Genomic DNA, 23,374 nt, shown 5'->3' on the forward strand with positions numbered 1-23,374 from the left:
ATATCTAATCGGTCAGGTCAAGTTCACGTTCCCACATGTGGCACATGAGACCTGTGACGCCCTAGCCCAGGAGAGCCTCCTATGCCTCTGCTTTATAGATCTGCTAATGGCTCCCCTCCTTTTCCTTCCCCTGGGCCTGCACACTGGCTGTCCTTCCCACCTCACTTCTTGTAACAGCCTCCATAACCAGATGCATGAGTTCCTTGAGGGCATGGACATATCTTCAACTTACATCCCCAGGGCCCAGCACAATGCTTGGCTCTTAGCAGGCCTGCAACAGGTGCTTGTTGAATGATTCAGTTCTGAAAGGAATGACTGGGTGTCACGCAGCTTAAAAGTGATGAAGGAGCTAAGATTCAAACTCAAGTCCATTCATTTATTCAATGAATTATTTATTAAGCTCTTACATGCCAGCTATTGGGCTGGGTGCTGGCTACACGGCCCAGAACAAAACAGATGGAGTCCTTGCCCTCCTGCAGCTTATGTGCTAGCTGATATCAAAGTTCATTGCTTTTGCAAGGACACCAAGCCCTATTGCAAGGAACTTCATTACAGTCTATTTAAAGTGTCATGAAACAAAACTACCAGTATAACACAATGCATATTGTGGGATGGGAAGTGAGCTTCAAACTCTAAGGGCAATAGGAATTCGGAAGAAAGGGAAGGAAGCATTAGGTAGGGGCTGGGATTCACAATGGCCCTTAAAATTTTTCATAAGGAAGGAGAGTAGGAGAACATGGAAACAACATTAAGTAGAAAGAAGCATAATACATCTATGAGCACAAGAAATCTGGATTCTGGATGGGAATCCCTCCTCTGGTGGGAAAGTCAATGGTCCTCTAATTGGAGGTGGGGTATCTCTAGGGTACAAGGAGTTTTAAGAAAATCAATTTGTAGATCCTCAACTTCCAAGCGTGCTCTTTACCAAAACTGCTATCCTCTTTTTTTTTTTTTTAAGATTTATTTATTTTAGAGAGAGACAAAGCGGGAGGGGCAGAGGGAGAGGGAGAGAGAATCTCAAGCAGACTCCGCACTGAGTGAGGAGCCCAACACGAGGCTCAATCCCATGATCCCGAGATCACGATCTGAGCCGAAACCAAGAGTTGGACGCTTAACCGACTATGCCACTGAGGCACCCAAAACCGCTGTCATCTTTCATTGCCGCCTTCCCTACTTTCTGTAACAAGGTTCACCACTCGCTCACCCATTATCTTTCAATGGTGGACTGGGGGGGAGGGGCGGAATGCCCTGGAACACTAAACAAAGCAGCAATTTGCAATTCTGGTGCTGGCTGTGGGTGCTGAGAAAATGAATGGCTTAAAAGCCGGACAATAAATTCTTTTTGTTTTCAAGTCAGGAGGTTTCTAAATCTTTGCTTTCAAAACCTAGAAGGATTTAATTGCATTGTCAGCTGAAAAATCATTAACAGTATCTTTTCATAGTAGATCTTTGTGATTTTTTTTTTTTTTTTTTTGGTAAACAACTGAGATTTAGATGCCACTGCTATATCAAAATCCTCAATCCCCATCTACTTATTGATGTGAAATGAAAATAAAGTGTAAATGAAAACATGGGCCTGGGGGCGCCTGGGTGGCTCAGTCGTTAAGCGTCTGCCTTCAGCTCAGGTCATGATTCCAGGTCCTGGGATCGAGCCCCGCATTGGGCTCCCTGCTCGGCGGGAAGCCTGTTTCTCCCTCTGCCTGCCACTCCCCCTGCTTGTGTTCCTTCTCTCACTGTGTCTCTCTCTGTCAAATAAATAAATAAAATCTTAAAAAGAAAAAAAAGAAATACATTTCTACGGGCACGTGGGTGGCACAGTTGGTTAAGCATCTGACTCTTGGTTTTGGCTCAGGTCATGATCTCAGGGTCATCAGATCGAGCCCCAGCATCAGGCTCCGCGGAGCCTGCTTAGGATTCTCTCTCCCTCGGCCCCTCCCGCTCATGCTCTCTCTCTCTCTCAAAATAAATAAATCTTAAAAAAAAATACATTTCCAATGTATCCTTTGTATTTATGTGTAATACTTATAAAAATCATAGTATTTATGTTGTTTTGATCAGTTGTGTATTACTAATTTTGCAATGGCCAAACAAACCAGAAAAAAATTTCTCAGAGTTTTATAGTTACATGAAACTTAAAATTTTTTTAAATTTGGGGCACCTGGGTGGCTCAGTTGGTTAAGTGACTGCCTTTGGCTCAGGTCATGATCCTGGCGTCCCGGGATCGAGTCCCACATCGGGCTCCCTGCTCAGTGGGGAGTCTGCTTCTCCCTCTGACCCTCCCCCCTCTCATATACTCTCTCTCTTTCTCGCTCTCTCAAATAAATAAATAAATAAATCTTTAAAAAAATTTTTTTTTAAATTTTGGGGCGCCTGGGTGGCTCAGTCAGTTGAGCATCTGCCTTAGGCTCAGAGCATGATCCCAGAGGCCTGGGATCAAGCCCCCCCAACCCCGACCGAGCCCCTCCATCGGGATTCCTCCTCAGTGGGGAGCGTGCTTCTCCCTCTTCCTCTGCCCACTCATGCTCTCTTTATCTCAAATAAATAAAATCCAAAAAAAAATTTTTTTAAATTTCAACGTATATACATATTTTGGTTGCAGAGATGTACAATACAGTAATCAATAAAAGACAAGCAAAATATATGTTACATTGATCAGATTTTTGAGGAGAAAGTGGAATGGAAATGCAAGTACAAGGAGAAAAATAGACAATGTAACATTTTTTATTGATAAAGAAGAGCTTCTTCATGTATTTTTAAGATGGGTGATGGTAAGCTTCACATCACTATGGGATTTGGGTCTTATTCAATACATTTAAAAGGGCAGTAACACAGTTTTATGTGAAAATGTCAATATTTATAGAATAGTAGAAATGACATTCATTCTCTACATTTTAAGTTTTAAACTAATGGCAAAAAATATTAGATGTCACCTTAAAAATGTGCAAGGACCTGCATAGTTATATATTCTTTTAGGAATAGAGAGGCAAAAAATTTGAAGACTACTACCATGAAGGCAGAAAGGACTAGAAAGGTAGAATGAGGCCTGATTATAGACATTCTTGGAAACCAGGTAGAGTTTAGACTTGAGGTGGCAAGCCAACCCCTAAGCTTTGGTTTTCCTCACCTGTAAATGGGGTCCATTCCAGGCTTTTGAATATTCTATGACCGGCCACAGGGAGGCGTTGATGGTTGAGGTACGAGATACTGAAAGGCGGATCACCCTGATGCCTGAATTCGGTCCACATTGGAACTGGCACAAAAGGCTCTCAGTCTTGAGGGACAAAACTAGGGGCAGGAGAAGATATTTTCCAGTCTTTCATTCCAGGATTAAAAAGTAACTCCTCTTTCCTTTCCAACATCCCGGACAAAGGAGAGCGTATCCAATCTCTGATGCCCTCGGAGATCCTCATCACCTCTGGAGACCACGTGGAGAGCACAGCCATTGTGGTCCCAAGTCATCCCAGTACGGCTTCTATGTGAGGAGGAGTGGGGACGTAGGGCAATTGGCTGGAGTGCAACAGCCTTGTTGCAGATTGTGGCCAGGATCTGCAAGATGCCTTCTCCTCCAGCACAGTGTGTCTATCCAGGCTGGAGAGGGGCCAGCTGAGAGTTGTCCCTCTGGCCCCTCTCATAGGTGAGATGGGGAGGAAGAGAAATACCAAGGAGGGTGATTTTAGGAGGCTAAGCGAGGCTCCCACCAACTGGCTGGGGCCTGAAATAGCTGTGGTGGAGGCTGGAATCTAGTTCAAATCAGATCTAGCCTTATTCCACACTATAAGTTATTGTTCAGTTATACTGTGATTGGGCATCAGAACAGGTTTTGGTACCTGAGCTCTCTGGCTGGTCTGGAAAAGGTTACAGAGGCTTGGCAGGGACCAACATTTCCCCCTTTAAGCTGTGCCTGTGGACAAATCTGGTCAAAATGAAGATTCAAGGGGCACCTGGGTGGCTCAGTCAGTTAATTAAGCATCTGCCTTTGGCTCAGGTCATGATCTCAGTGTCCTGGGATCAAGCCCCACATTGGGCTCCCTGCTCAGTGGTGCTCCTTCTCCCTCTGTGATCTCTCTCCCTCTCACTCTCAAACAAAACAAAACAACCTTAAAAAAAAAAAAATGAAGATTCAAGAAACAAAAACTGGTTTAAGTAAAAAAAAAAAGGATTTTTGTTAATAGAGTATAGAAGAATTCTTTAAATAATTGGGAGGATGAGAAAGCCAGCTCGGAGGCTATATAGTCAGAAACAATACCTCAAATTACGGCACACGACAGTTTTTATGAAGACGTCCAGCTGCTTCGTCTGGGTACAGATGCTGCTGATTCCATGGCTAATATCACACCGCTCTTACAACTGCTGCTTCTTACAGCTAGAAATTAGGTGGAGCAGCTGTTCTGCCACTTACCCAAATGGATTCTGTGTGCTTCCCAGGTTTTCCTCTCCCCAGCTTCCGGTGGAGCCTCGGTTGTAGGGCTCTGCCCTAGCTGTAAAGGGGGCTGGAAGTAAATGCCTGGCGTTCTGGAGCTTCTACAGTGGAGGAAGAGTCTAAAGTGGGAGAGCCCCAAATATGGGAAGGCGATTCAGAAGTGAGGTGGCCAAAAACCAAGAAGCCTTGAAGAGGATGGATATACACAAAATGGCACATTCTGAGGCTAGCCATCTGGTGGCAAAGGGAGCCATCATCGTTTTATACAAGGAACTGAGGATGTTGTAGCTTGAAGAAGAAAGGATACAGGGGAATGGGATCAAACATCAGAAGGTCTCACGGGGCGCCTGGGTGGCTCAGTCGTTAAGCATCTGCCTTCAGCTCAGGTCATGATCCCAGGGTCCTGGGATCGAGCCCCGCATCGGGCTCCCTGCTCGGCGGGAAGCCTGCTTCTCCCTCTCCCGCTCCCCCTGCTTGTGTTCCCTCTCTCCCTGTCTCTCTCTCTCTGTCAAATAAATAAATAAAAATCTTAAAAAAAAAAAAAATCAGGTCTCTGATACGGAAAACAACCTTAGTTTACCTCCAAGGGAGAGGACTGACACTATTGGATAGGCACAGTAGAGGATATAAATTTCTGCTTAATATAAGGAAGATGTTTCCTTTTTCTTAAAAAAAAAACCCAACCAACCACGTTTCCATTATGAAAAAGAAATGCTGAGAATAAAAATGTAGAAAGGTAATAACTCCTAGAAACACACCCCAAAGACAACTGCTGACAACATGTTAGTGTGTTTCCTTTCAGTTTTTTCCTATCCGTCTTTGTTTCCCAAACAGTATACATAGCTATATACGCTATATATATGTCATCAGATTTTCCCACGTATATCATATGATAACATTTCCCTCCCCCCTTTTTTTTTTACCAACTTTACAGAGCATAATATTCCATTAGGAGCATACAACATTATTTACCAAACATTTCTCTGTTGTTGACAATGACCTTGGTTCCAGGTTTTTGTTTTTTAAATAATATTGCAATGAGCAATGGAATTATGTGGTCTCAATATTAAGTACATAATTATTAAATATAATATTCTCTATATATCTTTTTAATATAAAAATGAAATGAGGTGAAAATGTAGTATCTTGAGAGTACTCCCAGAATTTCTCTTAGGAAGGGAGCCATTTTTATTATGAGAAATAAGCCTGTTAGGGGTAGAAAGTAAGATCTTTAGAGCATGAGTGTTGGCAGGAACCCTAGCAACAAAGAAAGGGTTAAGTTGTCTCTATCTGCCTGGAAATTAGGAACAATTTGTTTTTCTCCAGAGAGGGTGGGATAGAGGAGAGATTGGTGGGGCAGGGAGGCGAGGTAGTGATTCGGGAGAAGGCAAGACCCTAAGAAGGTGAAGGGCCAGTTAGAAAACCTCATCTGGATTGTTCAGAAAAGACCCTAAGAATGTCTGGTGTGTGAATCTAAACTGTTTGCGATGCATCATGTGATCACGTGACCCTGCTCCAGGGCCCAAAGCATCATAATGTCTTCTCTGCCCATGAAAGTTTTGTGTGGGAAGACGGGTGGGCAGTTCTCAGGAAGGGCTGAGCTTCATCTCTACATTTTTGAACTGTGGCACTACAACAGCCTGGCAGAAACAAGAGCCTCGAGGCAGCAAGATTTAGAAGAACACAAATCCCCAGAAATTTGCAGAAATCTAGGGAAGGCTTTGACCTCCACAATTCACTCTTACTTCAATCTCGAAGGGCAAGGACGTTGACTTCTGAATTACAAAAGTAATTCACATTTATTTCAAAAAGTGCAAAAAAAGAGAGGGAGAGAAGCAGGGAAAAAAAATCACTCATGGTTCTATGAGGGTGTGGCCTGAGGAATGTATTCGAGAGGGGAGAGGTAGCCTTAACTTTAAAGACAGTGTTGAGAAAGGAGTTATCCATTGCTCATATACCTGTGAGTCAAGTCTTGTTCCTCGCCAGACGACAAACCCAACTTCTTCCATACTACCTACTAGCTGCTAGGTATCTCTTTATGGTATATCTGAAGGGACAGGTTGGGATAACAGATCCCTTCCAGGTCTCGAAAAACTAGGTTAGGAAGCAAGAGCAGAATTTGCTACAACAGTAAGGAGGATGCTCCCCATTTAGGTGGGCAAGAATATTACATAAGTACATAGGAAGATAGGTAAAAACTCCATAACCATACATTTCTAGTTGCAGAAGCCTGTGGAGGGAGGAAAGCCCTTTCATTAAAATTACAAGCAGCAATGACTCCTCCAGGGGTGTCTGGAGACCCATGTTCTAACCCCTGCCTTGCTTCTCACTGCAAGTCACTCACCTTCTCTGGGACTGTTTCTTCACTGGAAGGACGTGGAGGCTGTATGAGACGGCCTCTAAATTCCCTTCCAGCTTTAAATTCCCTTTTGTGATACTTGCCGAACTTGTTTTACTGGCCCTGGAACATCCCCGCTCCTGCTCCTCCCTCAGCTGCCGCGCCCGAAGCCTGCACCAGAGGGCGCTGCAGGCGGGCCCTGGGGAGCTTGCGGTGGGCGGAGTGCAGAATCAGGGGAGACTCCAGGACGCGCGGTGATTGGCCCCGGCCGGGGCGGAAGGGGGCGTGGAGGGGGCGGGACCGAGCTGCGCGGTGACGTCAGGATGGTGGGGGCGGGTCCAGGCCGCGCAGCGTGTGACGCCGCGGCCGCCGCGGAGCTGGGGATTAATGGGAAAAGTTTTGGCAGGCTTCGAAGGATCCTGCCGAGCCTGCCGGACGGCAGCGGCGGCGCGGGAGGTGGCCAGGACAGGTCAGTCCGAGTCGGGGGAAGCGGTAGGCAAGCGGTGCAAGGAGGCGGCGGGACCGGGCTGAGGCGGCCAGTGGGGCCGGGGCGGGAGGCCCGGCGGGGAGTGGGATGGGGGGAGCGGCAGGGGTCCGCGGGCCAAGCCGCTGCGGCTTTCCGACACCCCAGCCCCGGCCCCGGCGTGTCCGCGGTGGTTTGGGGCTCTCCTGGCGCCCCGCCGCCCCTGAGCCCCCGGCCTTTTGGACCCCCATCACTGAGCCCGAACCGCGGGCCTCCCCCACCCGACTCTCTGCCCCCTCTTGGGCCTAGTGGTTCCGTCTCCTCCCACTTCTGTGTCCGAGAGCCGGGTCTAAGGCTCGGGGTCCTCTCTCATTCCCTACCGTTGCCTCTGACCTCTTCCTTCATCCTTTCTCTGGTGTCTCCAAAGCCATTGCCCTCTCTACCCAGGGTCTCCTTGGGGGATCTTCTCTGCTCCTCTCGTTATCTTTATCTCGTGCCTTCGGCCTCCCATCCTTGCCCTCTCTGTCTTTGCTCTCTTTTCCCATCCCTGTCCCCTCCTTCCCCCGTTGCCTGGCCCCTCTCAGTATACGGTTTCCGGTCACCTTCGCGGTGTTATTAGGCTTTTTCAGCCCTTTGCCAGCAATCCCTGTCTACCTAAGTCTGGCTACCCTCAGAGGCCCTATTTTTGCCCGTTTCTCTAATTTCCTTCTGATTAAGCCCTGTCCCCTGTATTCCTGTCATCTACCTCCCATTCCCTCCCAGTCCCTTGCCTCTACTTCAGGGAGAAGCCTTAGCTCCACACACTACTCTGCTTTCCCTTGACTTGCTATTGAGATACCTCTGGGGTGGGGTGGGGGGTGTCCAGCCCCTGATTGAAGTAAGGGCCGAGGTGAGTAACAGGCATGTCTTTGTGGGAGCATTTACTTGGGTGTTGCATCAGGGATGGTGTCCAATTTGTAGACCATTCTTACAATCTCAGCTTTAATACTTCCTCTTTATGGGTCTGTTGACTTCCAGGAACCCTTGGGGAGAGAGCAGCCGCTGACTTGGGTGTGTGCCAGGGGTAGCTGGAGGCCTCATCCAACTCTTTTCCCCTTCCAGGAAACAGTCTCTGTGTCTTTCCACTCTGGATCTACCAAGCACAGTTACACCATGATATTCCAGGTTATCTGTGCCCTCACTCCCACCCTTCACCCTGTGCCCCATCCCCAAACGCTAAGAGGAGTCTCCAGAAGTTGTGCCCCAGAGAATGCCTTAACCTTTTTCCTTTGTACTGGCTCCAAGAAATTTTTTTCCTACTTGAGTTTTGAAATAGATTGCTAGCCCGATAGCCCTGGGGCTAGCAGGCATCTGTCCTATTTATTGGTCACCGGAACCAGCTTCTGATTCTCACTCGTGCATCTCTGATCCACTGAATGTTAGAGCCTCTGATGTAAGTCACTGAGCAGGTTCTCTCGAAGGTTCTTCTCCTTCCCATTTTCCTTGAGAGCTTAATTTCCTGTGGATCCAAGAGGGAGGCTGACCCTAAGTTCTGGTCCCTTTGCCCTGTCAGGTGGATATCTGCCTGGGGAAGTGGTGGGGCTACATTAGATAGACGGTGTCAGTGTCTCTGTCCAGTCACAAAGATACCCTCTCTGGGGCCAGAAAGCCTACCGCCTTCCTAGTGTATCTGGGGGTTTAACCTTCTTGTCAGGCAGAAAGTTCTTTTCAGATGCCTTCAATTTGAGTCCCTTTATTTGGCATTGGTCCCCTGGAGAGATCTTTAGAAAACAACATTATCCTCTGTTTCTGCCCAGTCTGATCTTGGCGGATTCTGAAAGCATGACCCACTCTCACGTTTAGAAATGAAGGCCTGTTGTTTCACCTGGCCCCAGGTTTCTAGGTCTTCTCTTTTGAGGATCGTGCTCTCTGTCTTTGAGCCAGAATTGGACACAGAATTGGCAACTTTCAGGAGCTGTGGTGGAGAGCCAAGTGAACCAGCTTAGACCAGACTTTAAAGTTTTGGAATCCTCTTGTGCACTGACCCTTTTCTGTGAAAGAAATAGAACTGTGGGCATCTGAGCCAGTCCCCACTCCATTGACCCCTGAGCCCCTCCCTAAGCAGTACTTGGGTGGGATTTGGGCAGAATGGACCAAAAGGGGTCCCTTGTTCTTATGAAGAGCATCCCTCCAGGGTTTTAATGGGTCATTCTGATGAAGCTGAGGTCGTGTGTTTGGCAGTAAGTTAGTCCAGTCTCTGACTCCCAAGGACTTTACCTGACTCTTTTGAGAGGTTTGCTCCTCCTCTGTTTTTGCTTACCCATTAGTGGTACTCTCCACCGAGGCAGCAGGTGAGAGGGCCTTAAGAAGAGGTCACGTCCAGTCCTTATGGAACAGCTTGGGCACCGCCAGCTCTGGCTGGTTAGCTTCTTGCAGTTTGTCCACCCTGCGGCCTAGGTGGATGGTCAGGGTTATCAATGACCAAGTTCCCATTCAGTGAGTTTTGCAGAATTTGGGTCAGCCTTCTCTCTTTTTCAAAGGTATGGGCAGACAGGGGCAGGCCCCTGACATTCTACAGAGGGTGTAGCCCATCAGCTCCTTAGTTTAATGGACTGTTCTTTTTGTTTGGCTCTTTCTTCTCTGCCTCTCCACCGTTTTCCTCCTTTGGTGTATGCCTCTACTGGTTCCAGAAGAATGGCCCTTACCCCACCTGTGGTCCTTCAGATCTCTTCCCTCAGGGGCTGATAGAGGCTAGCCAGGGTTGCACGCTGACCTGGGAAGCATGCAGGCTTCTGCTTTGGATAGAGTGCAGCAGTTCTGGCTGTTGTGCAAGCCGTCCCAAGGGCCTGCAGATCCCGGTGTGTCCCGGGACAGTGCAGCTTCTCTCTCTCAGGAGGAGTTGGACCTGTCACCTCTAAAGGCCTCAGCTACAGTGCCTGTCCCTGCGGCCCACCTCCTAGGGTGTTCCCTGCTGGCTGGGGAGCTGAATTGCAGGGCCTGCCTCCAGTGCCTGAGTAGGGCCTATAATGTAAGTGCTGGGACTTGCCCCACTGCCCTGCACTGTCCACGCTGGGATCACTCTCTTCCTCTCCCCACCCAGCGTCTCCATGGACTTTGTCCCACCAGGCCCTGGCTTGTGTCATGTCAGAAGTTCTGTGTGCGATGCCCTCGTCTGTGCCATGTTGTCCCAGATGGCACAGCGGCTGCTTCTTGTAGGTGGTCTGATGTCCCTGAGCATTTTGCTGTCCCTTTGGGTCCAGGGGGAGGAGCCACTCACAGCAGCTGCAGTTCACCACGTCAGAGGAGAGCTGGGTGCTTGCTGGAGCCTGGCAGGGAGGAGATAGCCCCTTGCGTCAGGTTTCAGCCATGTGGGTCTTCTTCTTGGCAGATGGTTCCTGGCCTTCGTAGCTCTAAGGCTGGTGATTCGGGTGTGACTCTAGTCCCGCCACAGGGCTTTGGTCAAGGACTCAAGCATGACTCAGGGCATCTCCATTTCTGAGCTGCCACCTGTGGAGGATGTTGGGCTCCAGGTCCTTCTTCACTTTGCCAGCCCCTTCTGCCTCACCCTGGTAAAATCAGCCAAGCCGGTGTCTGATTACTTGGAGATGAGCAGACTACTTCCAGGATCGGGAAATATTTGCTGACTCAGGCTCAGAATAACAGCATCTCAGGGGGTGTGTGTGTGTGTGAGGGACAGAGAAAGAGCCAGCTTACCTGCAAGCAGTTTTTGAGTCCTAGTGTTTATTTATTTATTTATTATTTTTATTTATTTATTTTTTTAAAGATTTTATTTATTTATTTGACAGAGAGACACAGCGAGAGAGGGAACACAAGCAGGGGGAGGGGGAGAGGGAGAAGCAGGCTCCCCGCCGAGCAGGGAGCCCGATGTGGGGCTCGATCCCAGGACCCTGGGATCATGACCCGAGCCGAAGGCAGACGCCCAACGACTGAGCCGCCCAGGCATCCCGAGTCCTAGTGTTTAATTATAACATTAATGCTGCTTTTCTGACCTCTGGTGCCTCTCAGATGAAAATGTTGGGTTTCCTTCTGTCCTGCAGTGTTGCGTGGTGTTTTGGGCATGCACGTGGTCCTCACACAGTGGCTTCTGTTTACCGACAGATGAGGACAGATGCACCAAAGAGGTAATCCCGTTTTCCTTACCCAGGACCTCTGACGACCGACTGAGGCATCCCAGATTTAGGATCCTGGCCTAAAAGATGAAACAGTTTCACTGGGGCTGAGTTCCCACATCCCAGGTGCCTATCATAAAATTTGATACTCATTGCTTCCACATAGTGGGCACTTATTAAATAATTATTAAATGTCTATGGCTTATGTGGTTTTTTGGGGAGCATTGAGATTTGCTCACCTTTACATGCATTAAAACATAAATTCCACAAGGGCAGGGACTTATTTTGCTTCCTGTTGTGTCTAGGACTGCCTAGTGCTGAGGAGATGCTCAAATATTTGTTGAATGAATCAGTGTTCAAACTTTTCTCCTCTGTCCATATGGATGCCAGGCCACAAAGATGGTGTCTATCATTCTTTCCTTTATGCAACAGACATTTCTGAGTGTCTGCTGTGTACCAGCCAGTGTACTAGACACGTGGGAAGTGATGATAGCGAAAAACCCAGATGCAATTCCTGCCTCATGGGTCCAAAGTTCGTTGGCACATATGAGATCTGGGCATAATACACAAGAGTTTTTTCTTCCATCTCTGCTGGCGTAGCAGGTCTTCACCAGTCTGAACAATGCTCTGGGCCACTCATTACTGTTTCCCTGTTTGTTCTCAGGGTGCCTGGTGGATTTTATAAACTCCCAGAAGGGGAGCTGCAGGGAATTGGATGTTCATTGTCTCAACTATCTGGGAGGCCAGGCTGTGGTGAGGTCCCTGCTGGGGGCCAGGGGAAACATGGGCTCCTGTCTGATTTGTTTTAATCTCTGAAGTTCAGTGGTTCCAGCAGCTGTTTATGGGCTTCACTTCCCTTTCTCTGCCTTTAACACCCTGTGGGTTTTCCTGTTGCCAGACAGGGTGCTGAGCCCATATGTCTGTCAGTCTGGTGGGGGGGATCAGGTTGTTTGTGGATCTTGCAGGAAGGCCTCAGGCAGGGGCCCCTCCTGTTGTCAAACCCAGACCCAGTCCTCTCGTCTGAAGGAAATGTGAATGAGGAAGAAGAGGGGTGTGGGGGGGCTGCGGAGGTTCCCTGAGAGGGGTCAGGTGGAAGGGAGAGCTACTGAGTTCGTTGCTTTGTCATTCGTTCCAGCAGCAGCTGGCCACAGTGGCGACAGTTGTACCTGTCCAGGGCTTACTTGTCCAGTTTATCCCTGAGCTTGGAGCTCCCACTCTCAGCGAGAAGTGTTCTTTCTTAGTTTCCACCAGCAAAGGCGAGGCTAGGGCTTTATCAGATTTTTCAGTGCTAATCTCAGAAGACTGTGGTTTGGTCGTTATCTTAGTCTTTCCCATCTGAGGCACTTCTGTGGGTCAGGTCCTGTGACAGATGTTTCAGATACGGTCCTTGGCTGCTCCCCCACCCCCGCCCCCAAGTGTGTGGAGTCTAGCTGGGGAGAGAAGACATATGCACAAAAAGATTTTGAAAATATGAAGAGAGCTGGTGGGTACTGAGAACATACTGTGCAGGGGTACTCATTTGGAGGAGCAGGTCATCACTTTGGATCAGCTTTGTCCCTGAAGAAACTGGGTTTCAGATTGGGCCTTGAAAGAAAGTTGGTTTATTTTGAAGTCAACTTTATTTTTAAGATTTTATTTGTCAGAGAGAGAGAGAGAGCACAAGCAAGGGGAGAGGCAGAGGGAGAGGGAGAAGCAGGCTCCCCACAGAGCAGGGAGCCCGACGCGGGGCTCGATCCCAGGACCCTGGGATCATGACCTGAGCCAAAGGCAGATGCTTAACCGACTGAGCCACCCAGGTGCTGCTGAGGTCAACTTTAGAACGTCATAAACAGTGATTCTCAAACTTTTTGACCTCAAGACCCCTTTACACTCTTAAAAATTATTAGGGAGCCAAGAACTTTTGTTTACCATAGTGGAAACTAAAAACCGAGGAATTTTTTTAAATTACTAACTTACTAATTCATTTAATATAATAATAAACCCATTACATTTACCACAAATGACATTTTTAAGAAAAAAATAGCTATTTTTCAGAACAAAGTTGAGAGAAGTGGCATTGATTTACATTTTTGGTGATCTCTTAATGTCTGGCTTAATAGAAGACAGCTGGATTCTCATAACTGCCTCAGTGTTCAGTCTCTTGAGATATGTTGTTTTATTTGAAGGCTATGAAGAAAATCTGGTCTCACACAGATAGCTTGTTGAGAAAGAGGGGGGTAATAGCTTTAATAGCTTTTGCAGATAATTGTGGGTATTCTTCTTTGATACGATACCAAAACTGGACAAGTGGTAGTTTCTTAAAGATTAGCTGGAATGTGGAGTCTGAAACCTTACCAACGGAGTTTTCATACTTTGTAACATTAAAATCCATTGGTCCATCTTGTACTTTAAATGGATCTTTTACTTTACGTTGGTCACCGGAAAATATTGGTTCACTGAGTCATATAAATCTTCTAAATGTTGACATATTTCATTTTACAATATCAATAAATCATATTAATACCACTGATCTCAACAGAAAAGCGTTCAAGTGTTGGGAAGCTGTCAAGCTCAGAGTGGTGGATACGAGTTTTCCATAATTTGGATTTTCTCTTGAAAGCTTGATTTTTATCGCTGGGAATGTACTGTCAGGTTTTTTGTTTGTTTGCTTAAAGATCTTATTTATTTATTGAGAGAGTGCACACGTGTGGGGGGGGCAGGGGCAGAGGGAGAGAGAGAATCTCAAGCGGACTCCCCACTGAGTGTGGAGCCTGACACAGGGCTCGATCCCATGACCCTGAGATCATGACCTGAGCCAAAACCACAAGTAGGACACAACCAACTGAGCCACTCATGGGTGTCCCCATGCTGTCAGGTTTTTTTAATTGAATCTCCATTTTCAAGAAAAAGTCTGTCAAATAGTCAAAGTCTAAATAATTATAATGTGTTACTTTTTTCTTTGAGTAAAAATGTTGTTTCATGAAAAAAATGACTAGTTTAGCTTACAGCTCAATCTCACAGTTTTTCTTGAGACAACAATGTCACTCTTAATTTGTTACAAAGAATATTTAAAAGACTTGTATTTAAGGGTCACAGTTTAATAAAGTCAGTTTTTATTGTCTCATCCAGGACAGTTTTTTTAAGATTTATTTATTTATCTTAGCACACAAGCAGGGAGAAGGGGAGGACAGGAGGGGGAGAACCTCAAGCAGGCTCTGACTCCCCGCTGAGTGCGTGGGGTCCCGACCCCACCACCCTGCAACCTAAGCTGAAATCAAGAGCCAGCCGCTCAACTGACTGAGCTACCCAGGTGCCCCTTGTCTAGCACATTCTTAAGTGAAATTGGAACTTTATTATCTTTCATGGTTCTTTGGATTGACTGGGCTCATCTGGGCAGTTCTCAGTTGGGGTGTATTGCTTTAGTCAGATGGAGGCTGGGGCAGGAGTCGTGGGGGCTCAGCCGGGCTGGACATCCACACTGGCTCACTCACGTGGCTGGCACTTGATGCTGGCTGTTGACTGGAGTACCTGCGTGTGGCCTCTCCATGTGCCTTGGGCTTCTCACAGCATGGTGGCTGGATTCTGAGCAGAAGCTTCCTAAGAGTGAGTATACTGAGAGATCCAGGCATGAAGGGAAAGGTTTCTTATGACCTAGCCTTGCAAGTGACACGGTGTCAATTCCTTTGTCTTTTCTTGGGCACAGGACTGGTTCGGATTCAGAGGACTATACAAGGGTATGAATACCGAGAGACATGGTTCACTGGGAGGGAGAGAAGGCTCCTTGGAGGCCAGCTACTACTTCGGAGCATCCTTTACGTGAGGTAGCCTGGCCTGTATATGGGTAACACTTCCAGGAGAAAAGTGCACCTTCTCACAATTTCCATTCCTGGAGACCACCTTTAGTTAGGAAATTCTTAGCAGGCTGAATGCCAGGTAAAGGAATTTGCACTGTATGTTTTTGGGCAGTGGGTAGCCACTGATGGTTTTGGAGCAAGGAATGATTGTGTTAGTATTGCATAAAGGTGGTTTGAGTAGAGGAAGAACTGAGGTAGAGAGGTTAAGTAGGAGACTATTGCAGTAGTCTGAATGGAAGGAAGTTCTTCCTCATATTAAATATGAGTTCCTCTGGTTGCTGTTAAAATTACTGATTTTGATCTTTCAGCCGTACCCAGAGCAGGGCTGGAGGAACCCCTCCTCCCTCCTTATTTAGGGATGCTGATACACGAGAGAGATCAAAAGCTTCACAAAAGGTAGAAGGCAACTAAAGTGAGGCTTTATTGTCAAGGCACAATAAGAGGTTAATCATTATTTATTTGAGCTGGGCGGGGGGACAGAGGGAGAATCTCAAAGGAGACTCCACACACAGCACAGAGCCTGACTCGGGGCTCAACCCCTCGACCCTGAGATCACGACCTGAGCCGAAACCAAGAGTTTGACGCTCAACCAACTGAGCCACCCAGGCGCCCCAAATCATAATTTGTTAAAAGAAAAAGCAAAAGAAAGCTAAAGCTTCACGTGCAGCCACTGACGATGTTTCAAATATACCCCAGTTTTGCGCTCATAGACCGCCAGGAAGCGAGGAGAAGAGTGAGAGGAAGAAAGAGGGGGACAAATTCGAGAATGTTAGGGAGAGGGAGAAAGAAGGGGGTCAAGAGGAGCAAGCAGCAAAAGGGGTTTGAAGGAGGTCGAGATCGGAGGAACTGCTTGCGGCTGAGGGACGACTCTAGGCAGACTGCAGAGCTGGCGGAGAGCCGGCTCCTTCTGGGCTTCCTTGGGGCCCTGGCCTCTGGCTTTCAGCACCTCCCATCCTCACCCTGTCTCTCTGGCTTTTCTGTCTGTGAAGAGGCCATGGGAAGAGCTGGGGCGGATTTGCTGTTGGAGAGACCTGGGGGGACTCTTCGCTCTTGTGTATGGGGTCCTGACTTAATGATTAAAATGAACCTCGGGCGGTGCTGGTTTGTCCCCTTTCTTCTGAGGTGGGGAGCTCAGAAAGACATGCCTGTCTGAAACAGTTCCTTCCCTGATTTTCCGGCTGTGGCCCTGGGAGCCCAGCCTCAGTATGGGGGAGCCTGCAGGTTCTCTTCAACAGCTGGTGTTCTGGGCAGTATCGTGACACCCCTTTTTTTTTTTTTTTTCCGAGTCCAATCTTCAAAGCCTAACTTCCACCCAGCCTTATCATCATCTCAGCAGCTCCCCGAGACTGCTGGCGAATTCTCCACAGCTCCTGGTGACACACCTGTGAAAGAGTTCTCCCATGGGGAGGATACTGAAGGGAGAGGCTCCCGGTGTTGGGGGAAAACCACTTCATGCTTGAGTTCATTTCTCTACCGTTAGACTAACAGGTGCCTAAAAACCGATTTTCACTGCCTTCATTGTAATCTTCTGTAACTCTTTGAGCCTTGTCTTACCACTGCCTCTGGTACTTCCCTCATCCGAGAGCTGTAACCTCAGAGGCACACGTTTATTTGGCCACCACTCCAGTGGAAGTACCGGCCAGCTTTGCTCTCCCAACGGCAGCTTTTGCCAAGCCGGCCGCCCTACATATGTAGTGGTCTGCGGGCCCACCCTCTCCTCAGAAACGGCCTGTCCGTCCATGTGCCAGAACCCAGAGCTTTACCTATCATCCCCTTGTCCAAACAAGCAGAGGAGGCATGCCCTCCTCAGTTTCCCTTAATTGCTTCCAACATTGCCTTGTTCACGTCTCTCACCTTCTTCACTTCCAGTGCTAGAGACATTTTGGGCTGGGGAATTCTTTATTGAGTAGGCTGGCTGTGCGCTGTAGGATATTTAGCATCATTCCTGGCTCGTACCCACTAGATGTTAATAGCGTCTCCCCCACTTCTGCCTCCCTTTCCCGCAGCAGTTGTGAAAACCAAGAATGTCTTCAGACATTGCCACATACCCCCTAGGGGGCGAACTCACCCCTGGTTGGTAGCCTTTGCCCTGCCGCTTCGCCTACTAAATATTCCTGGCCATCTGGGCCCCCTGGTGAACATCACATCAGTAGAACCAATACAGTAAGCATGCAGCTCTTACACTGGAAATGTTTCCTCCTCAGTCACCTCACTGGGCCCTTGAGGGTTTGGGGAGGAGTGAAATAATTCACAATGACAATCATTGTCAATAACTGAATAATTCACAATGAGCTAGCATGTTCCACCTCAGGAAGAAGCCATAACTGATACCCGCGCAACAGAGGGACAGTGTCCAAAGGTGTAAAGCAATGTCCTGGAGTGGGTGTGTTTGTCATGTCTTGCTTTTCCAAGTATTTCAGTGTCTGGGCCAAAACCACCTTCCTATAGCTGCCAGAGGCGCCGTGTAGAATAGAGTTGGTAATATGTTGCAGGTAGACTTCCATTAACCTGTCTGTTCCTGGCATCAGACATTACCAGCTGATCTGGTGCTCTGATCACAGCGGTCTTCCTCCTCTCTCCGAAGCCACATGGGTTCTCAGAACCCTCTACCCAAGGCAGTTCTCATGAGAGAAGGCTTACCTGCTGTCCCTGATCGTGAGCTTCTCTGTCTGGGTCATTTCTTTCCAGCTTCCCCTCCTGCAAAAGCCTTTAGGACAGTCCAGAGATCCAGTGGGTTCCCCTTGGCCCTCAGCACTTGCATCTTAGGATGAACTCCTGCGTGGTCCATTGGAAGGTCCAGGTTCGAGATTACCCTTCTTCTCTAAGGAGGCCCTCCAAAGGCCAAAATGGTCAGTCCCATTAAATTAATTCCCCACCCCTTAGATAATAGCAAGCAGTGATAGCAAAAGAAAGACCCTGGCCCAGGACACTGCCAAGATGATTCCTGTTCTGGTCCTTCTTTCATGTGGACCAGAGGTCTGAACTCTGTTTCTTCCACATTGCTGGAATCCGTCTGCCATGGTGTAGACGGGGTCATGGCCCCCGAAGGTATCCAGGCCGTAACCCCTGGGACCTGTGGATGCTACCTGATATGGCAGAATGGACTTTGCCGATGCGATTAGTTTAAGGATCTCGAGATGGGGAGATTATTCTGGATTATCCGAGTGGGCCTTAAGTGCAGTCACGGGTGTCCTGTGAAGACGGAGGCAAAGGGAGATTTGATACAGAAGAAGGCAGCATGACTGCTGCAGCAGGACGCTATCCCGCTGGCTCTGCAGATGGAGGAAGAGGCCAGGGAGCGCCAGGAATGCAGCTCTAGAAGCTGGAAAAGGCAAGGAGGCAAATGCTCCCCGAGAGCCTCTGGAGGAAGCGTGGCCTTGCCAATACCTTGATTTTGGAGTGAAACCAGTTTTGGACTTTGGCCTCCAGAACTGTAAAAGAATAAATATGTTTTGTTTTAAGCCACTGGGTTTGTAGTAATTTGTAACAGTGGCAATAGGAAACCACTCCAGGCCCAGGGGGTGACTTGGCTGGCCCTCATTCAATAAGAATTATAGCAGTTCAAGATTCTAGGCCCTGCCTTTTCCCAGACTAATATTCGAAGCAATACGTTCTTTGAAGGAACCTTTCAGGGAGTTCTTGGGGAGTAAAAGAAAAGGCCTCAGGTAGTGTCTGATCCTTGCTTTTGGAAGTCACCCCACACCTTCAGTCAGATGAGTAAGAAAGGGTTTCTTTCAGACTGTTGAGGCTCCAGGATTTAGTTTAAACCTGACTCCACTTCCATCTTCCACTCATTAATATGCAGCTATCAGGTACCTCCTATGTGCTAAGCATTGGGGCTGAAGGAGTGAACAAAGCAGATAAAAAAGTCCCATGTTCTCATGGTGGTTATGGTGGAGAACAAGGAGAGAGCCAGAATTATGTAGCTAGCATGTCAGATGGTGGTCAATGCTTTGTCATAAAAAATAAAGCAGGAGGGGCACCTGTGTGGCTCAGTCAGTTAAGTGTCCAACTCTTGGTTTTGGCTCAGGTCATGATCTCAGGGTCATAAGTTCAAGCTCAGCATGGAGCCTACTTAAAAAATAAAATAAGGGGCGCCTGGGGGGCTCAGGTGGTTAAGTGTCTTACTCTTGGTTTCGGCTCAGGTCATAATCTCAGGGTCGTGAGATTGAGTCTGGTGTCGGGTTCTGTGTGGAGTCTGCTTGAGATTCCCTCTTGCCCCCTATTCGCGAGCACTCTCTCTCTCTCTCAAATAAATAAATACATAAATCTTTTAAGAAAAGGCAGGAAAGCGTAGTCGCACTTTTAAATAGAGGGCTTGAGGAAGGCCTCAATGAGAAGGTAGTAGTTGAGCTCAAAGAGAAGAAGGAGCCATGTGTGGGAAGAATCTCACAAGCAGAGGGAAAGCAAGTGCAAAGGCTCTGAGGCAGGAACATGGCTGGTGTGTTTGAGGAATAGCCAGGAGGCCACAGTGGCTGGAGCGGAATGAGGAGAGAAGAGCCTAGAAGATGAGGTCAGAGACGTGACTGGGGCCAGATCACTGTTGACCCTAAAGAAGTGTAAAATCTCTCACGTCACCTGGCCCTTAGCCTCTTCCCTCCTTTCCTCCTCTTCACACCCCCTCTCAGTCTTTATGCCTGTGTTCCTCAGTTCCTTTCCATAGAATATTTGTCACGTCATACCTAGGACACATCAGCAGGTAAATATAGTCAACTTAAAATATTAGAAGAGGGAAAAAAGCAACCTCTTTTTGCTGAATAATAAAAGCAGCTCCACTGTCCGTGGAAGTGTGGAGCCGTGTTCCTAGAAATGCAGGTTGGCTGCTCTGCTCTCCCCAGGCAGTTCTGGGGTGGTTCCTGGGGGGTCCTCATTTCAGTCACCCTCCTCCTCAGCTCCATGAGGACCTCCAGGCCCCCATGCCTGCTACTTCTTCCCACTCCACTCTACCTGGGCTACTCAGTGTGGTCCCACAGGTGCCCACCTGAAATTCTTAACAGCTCACTCACCTCCCTGCCGTTCCTCCCAGGAGCGGCCCCATAGCCTGCCTTCTCCCCAGCTACCCAACCAGGAGGCTGAGGGCTGCGGGGAAAAAGAGAGCAAAGCGCACAAGCTGGTGCCACTGCATGTTTATGGTTATCACTTAGATCATCTCCCCAGAAATTGGCTCTTGATGGGCAAGTGCCTTGTGCAGAGGTGCTCACCGAGCTCTTGTCAGACGGAAGAGTGCCTGGATGGCTGGCCTAAGCGGCTTGCTTCCCAGAGTAGCCCTGGCACTAACCTACCCCAGAGCCCTGTCTGGGAAGTCATTTCACGGGGCAGCAGTCAGACATCTGTAGAAGGAAACTTAAGGCCCCCTTTCCTAGTTCTTACTCTTCCCTTTGGTTGAAGCTTAGTGGAGACAACTGAGGTTTTTGGTTTTGGCAGAATCTTTTCCATATGTCTCGTTCTCTCCACTTCCTCCACTGGGGGTCCTAGTAAGGCTCCTTTCTCATACCTCTGGCTCAGCACCTACCATAGTATATTATGGTGGAGTTATTGTCCACATTCTAGGCTCGGACTGTGAGTTCTTTTGAGAGCTGGGCTCACCTGTGTCTAATCCCCTTCCCATTCCCGACAGAAGTCAGTAGCTATCAGGAGCCAAGTGAGGCTGTGGCTCTCAGGTATTGAATGCACTGTGCTAATTACTTCCCGTGCATCACCTTGTTTAATGCCCACAACCCTGAGACGTAGGAGTCATCACACCCTTTTTACAGATGAGCGTGCCGAGGCTCAGACTGTTAGGAAATTTGCCTAAAGCTGCACAACTAGTAAGTGGCAGAGCTGAGATTTGAACCCAGGTGTGTAAAGCTGTGTCTTTGATTACCACACAGCAGGGCCTCCCCAAGGAGGATGGATGGTTGAATCTAATTCTTCCAGTTTGGAAAGTACCTGCTTGACTGGCCAGACTGGTATTGACTTCCAAGAACACTCCCTGCTTTCGAGCACAGCAGTGTCTTGTTGGTCACTGAGCAGAACCAAATGTTGGCAGGCTTTGGAGCCCCCTGCAGAGTCTTGTTCCAGGTCAGTGGGAAGAGGAGGTCCTGAGAATATGGCTGCATTTAGTGTCTCCCTGGATCTGCTTCAAGGTAGCGTGCAGCCCCCCTCAAACCAGAAGAAATAACCGGCCAACTGGTGGGCCAGGCATGTAGAGTGGAAGAGACTTGTAGGGGGAAAAAAACAATCTCTGATCCAAGTGACCACTCAGCCCGTTTTCAGTCTGGTGAAGGGAGAGAAGAAGGAGAAGGGGGCCCAGATATGCACATAGGGAGAGAAGAAAGGAAGGGAAGTTGCCTTTATTCGGCTTCTCCCTTGGCCCAGACGTCACGCCATGGATGAGCTCACTGTCCCTCACACCAGCCTGCAAGAGGCGGGTATTGGTTTAGCCATTTAACAGATGAGGAGGTGTAGGATCACAGACGTTAAACAGCTTACTCAGGTCACACATCTGACAAATGACGGAGCTGAGGTTTAAACCCTTTGGACCCCCTGTGCTTATGAGTGTGTGCACGTGTGCATCTGCAGGCCGTGAGCGGAGGCTGAAGGGGAAATCAGGGCTCTGGGTACCTGTCCTGCTCAGCAGTGTGGGCCCTACCTAGTCCAGCAGGACACTGGGCTCAAACCAGCAGTGGCCTTGTATTTTTCCCCTTTCTTGTACCTTGCCATCCCTGGTTTATTTTTAGAGAGCTATTTTTATTTCTGCTCCCACTTCCTGGCTGGAGGCTGGGGTTGGGGTGCAAGGAAGGCATTGGGCATCAGAAGAGGCAGAGGCAGGCCTAGGTGGCATCTTGGTGCCCTCGGCTGGGCCCTGGGGACTGTGCAACTGCTTGCCTTGATGAGCTCCTCAGGTCAGCCGTAGGCCCAGGGGGTCCTGGACAGAGGGACAGTTGCGCTCCTCATTTCTTTGCCTATCAGAAGGGAATGACCCTCTCCCCTGGAGCGGAACAGGAAGTAGCATGTGGCACTCTTTATATTTTTAGCTCACTGGCTGTTTCTGAGGCCAAGAACTTTGAGGGAATATGGGGTCCTGGTTAGGAGCCAGAATCCGTGGGTCTGCGTTCTGGCTCCACTGGTAGCTTTAGGCAAGTCACTTTATGCCTTGACGGCTTCCTCGTCTGTAACGTGGGGGAGCGAACCATAGACCCTACCCCTCAGGGGTGACTTGAGGATTCAGAGAGCTCGTCCATGTCAAGGCACAGCTGTGGCACTCATTAGGTGTTGATTATTTTATTGTTAGCGTATCTCTGGACCCTTGGCACCTCGCACCACGCGGTGGATGCCAGTAAATGTTGGTTGGACTGAACAGAACTTCAAGACTGTTGGTTGTCCTGTTTCCATCAGAATGTTGGCTGTAGTCAGTGACTGCCTGCAAGACCCCACAGAGTAATTCCCATGGCAGCTGCCTGCAGTCCACAGCCCCCGGCCCTGGTTTTGCTTTTGCACCTTTCTGAGGCTCTGGCTTTGGGTTGTGAGCTCTGGAGGGGTTGGGGCATGTGTCCCATGGGTGCAGGCATTACCAGGTGGTTCTGGGTGCTTGGGCCCAAGGTTCTGAAGGAGGGGCTTGCCACTGGCAAGCTGTTGTAGCTAGTAACAGTGAAGGACATCTTTGGAAACTTGTACTTGGGGGCTCAGAAGTTAATCAGATACCACCAGTGGCCAGTATTATGGGTATTTGGGAAACAGTGTTTCTTAGGATCTGGAGCTGGCACTCGGGCACAAGCGTTTCCATGTGTGTGGTTTTTAATTTATTTTAAAATGTTTTAATTATATAAATAGTGCTTATTCATAATATACAATTAGAATACTTAAGTCGGGGTGCCTGGGTGGCTCAGTCGGTTAAGCGTCTGCCTTCGGTCCAGGTCATGATCTCCAGGTCCTGAGATCGAGCCCCACGTTGGGCTCCCTGCTCAGCGGGGAGTCTGCTTCTCCCTCTCCCTTTGCCCTTCCCCTGTTCATGCGTGCTTGCGCTCGCACGCACTCTTTCTCTCTCTATATGTATATCTCAAGTGAAGTCTGAAAAAAAAAAAAGAAAAAAATACTTAAGTCATGGGGCTATAATGGATAGCATGCAGTATAGTCAATAATACTGTATTACAAATTTTAAAGTTGGTAAGAAAGTAAATCTTAAACGTTCTCATTACCAGAGGAAAAAAATATTTGTAAGTTTGTATGGTA

The 23,374-nt window shown here is 48.4% G+C and overlaps 1 protein-coding gene across 3 annotated transcripts in view; it reads left to right on the forward strand.

Annotated features, from left to right (window-relative positions):
• The first annotated feature begins 7,092 nt into the window (after positions 1 to 7,092).
• PPARD (peroxisome proliferator activated receptor delta) overlaps positions 7,093 to 23,374 on the forward strand; it is an 80,248-nt gene continuing 63,966 nt past the window's right edge. The window contains exons 1-2 of one of the 3 annotated variants that reach the window (XM_081828081.1): positions 7,093 to 7,227; positions 11,259 to 11,456. The gene's annotated coding sequence lies outside the window, so the exon portion shown is untranslated. The remainder of the gene's footprint in view (positions 7,228 to 11,258; positions 11,457 to 23,374) is intronic. The other 2 variants (XM_081828080.1, XM_081828082.1) reach the window with 2 other exon arrangements.

This window comes from Leptonychotes weddellii, chromosome 8 (assembly GCF_054177405.1).
Source record: "Leptonychotes weddellii isolate Sample4059 chromosome 8, ASM5417740v2, whole genome shotgun sequence".
Taxonomy (NCBI): domain Eukaryota; kingdom Metazoa; phylum Chordata; class Mammalia; order Carnivora; family Phocidae; genus Leptonychotes; species Leptonychotes weddellii.